Source organism: Dermacentor variabilis, chromosome 1 (genome assembly GCF_050947875.1).
Source record: "Dermacentor variabilis isolate Ectoservices chromosome 1, ASM5094787v1, whole genome shotgun sequence".
Lineage (NCBI taxonomy): Eukaryota > Metazoa > Arthropoda > Arachnida > Ixodida > Ixodidae > Dermacentor > Dermacentor variabilis.
The window spans coordinates 4,612,807-4,615,153 of record NC_134568.1 but is presented as its reverse complement, the minus strand read 5'-3'; the positions used below and the strand labels follow the sequence as shown (position 1 = coordinate 4,615,153).

The window sequence follows — 2,347 nt, the reverse complement described above, 5'->3', positions numbered from 1 at the left end:
TATGCTGCGAAAATCCCGACTGCCCTGAATCTGTGCTTTCATTCACGCACACGTCGAAGCGGATCATCTCGGCCGGTGCGTGCGGTGACCCCGGGGCGAACATTCGCAACGACAGCGGAAGCTCGCGCGACAGCTTCGCTGTAAACGTGAAGGCTGTTTTGGCAGCATGTGCTATAGCTGCTGGATATGACCAGCTTTCGCGATTTTGTGCGATCATCGGCCTTCCAAAACAGCTGCATCACAAGACATTCCACGCTATTTCTAAGAAGCACCATGGTGCTACAATGGAAGCTGTTAGCCAAAACTTGGAACTGGCACGAAAGGCCACGAAGGACGCCGTTGGCGGGGGGCGATGTGCCGATTATGTTTGACGGCACTTGGCAAAAAAGGGGCCATAAAAGCCACAACGGAATGGGCACAGCTGTGTCCATGGACACAGGTCTTTGCTTGGACTTTGAAGTCCCTTCAAATTGTTGTCTTGCTTGCAGTATCCACAAGGACATGGATGATGATGATGAGGTATGGCAAGCCTTTCATCGTCCTGTATGTGAATAAAACACCGAATGTTCATCCCATGCAATGGAACCTGAAGCAGCAGTGCGCATATGGCAGAGGACATTGTCATACGAGACCCCACTGCGCTTCACAGGTTTCCTGAGTGATGGCGACAGCAAAGGCTATACTGCCGTCTGTGGGGCTGAGGTGTACGGTGGCAGTCATCGAAAAAGAAGAGTGCACCAACCACGTTGTAAAACGCCTAGCACTGCTCTGCGAAAAATGACAATGCCACTGCCACGAGGTGAAAAGCTAAAGGTCACAGCCATCCTGAAACTGCAGACATATTACGAAATAGCCATAACAAATAACAAGGGCAGCGTGCGCAGCATGTACACTGCTATATGGACCTCCTACTTTCATTGTTGCTCCAGGGATGGGGCCAGCAGCCACAAATTTTGCCCTGCTCAACCAGATTCCTGGTGCAAACATAGGCGTGCTGAAGCACTGGGGGAGCTTACACCACGCCACACCCCCTTGTTGACAAAAGCTCAGGGCTTGCCTATATACAAGCGCCTTACTGATGAGAAGCTCCTGGCTCGGTGCCTTCATGGCAAGACGCAACACGCAGCGGAGTTGCTCAACAGTAAGGTATGGCTGCTGTGTCCAAAATCAAAATTTGCTTCCCGGACATCTGTGGAGACAGCCATGGCTATTGCCGTGCTGTAGTACAATAAAGGCCGCGCCGGCTTTGAAGAAGTCCTACAAGAGATTGGAGCACTTCCTTCAGAAGAGTTGGTCACACATAGCGACCATTGTGATTACATGCGCATAAAGAAAATGAACTTGAAGCGAACCGCAGAAGCAAGGGCGCACCGTCGTAGCACAGTGAAAAGGGCTTGCACCGAGGAGACCAACCGTAGGAGCCGGGAAGGGCCAAGCTACAGTGCAGGAGCATTCTAGAAACTTTGTGTGCTTTCTGTAAAGCTGCTCTTGGATGTGATCAAGATTCATGCAAAAGCAATTGGATTTTGAAGAATAGAAGGTTTTGAAACTTTCAAACCTGTTTTTCTCATTTTCAAATTTTTTGATATTTTTGTGTCTTCCGGGAAGCCTTTTGTACACTTAGAATTGGTGTATACTAACGAAATTTGGTATACATACTCTTGAAGGTATGTAGAATGCCAATATCTACTTGAAATTTCAATATCAGTGGTCAGTAATTACAATAGTATGATGTTATGTTTCAGGGAACTGAAAGAAACAATGGTTGAAGTGTCAAAATTTTTTTGCCCCACTTCCAATAACTAAACACGTTTTTTGACTAGATATCGGCACTCTGTGATCTACGAAGAGCTAAATAAGCTATAGCACAATACCTTTTGTGAAAGTTTAGTTCATAAAAAAGTGCCCGTAAAGATCGCTATAATTTGTCATTCAGTATAATATAACTCGAGACCTATAGCAGCTACACAAAAACTAATTGCATATTTGAAATCTGCATAAAAAACTTTAATTGGCTGAATTTCGAAGTCTCTGGTACAAATAATTAAAGAAAGTTGTTTCGAGGAGAATCTCCCCTTAAAAGATATGTTTCACGCAGTTTACAAAAATATTTGCTCTGACGTAGCCAGTAAATCCAGAGAGTGCTGATATTGTTCACACAAAGCATTTAAAAGACATGTCGCACTGCAACGCAATGCGACATACAGGGAGCAGGACAATTTGTGCCCTGCTCCCTGCAACCCAAAAACTGTCATATGATGATGAAAGTAGAAAACACCTTCAAGATTACAACTGAAAGGCTACATGAGCACGAACAAATTCTTGTGGTGTTGCATGTTACCGCTGT

General features: G+C 45.5%; 1 pseudogene; it reads left to right on the top strand.

Annotated features, from left to right (window-relative positions):
- The first annotated feature begins 481 nt into the window (after nucleotides 1-481).
- LOC142575175 (uncharacterized) lies at nucleotides 482-1,503 on the top strand (annotated as a pseudogene).
- The last annotated feature ends 844 nt before the right edge of the window (nucleotides 1,504-2,347 follow it).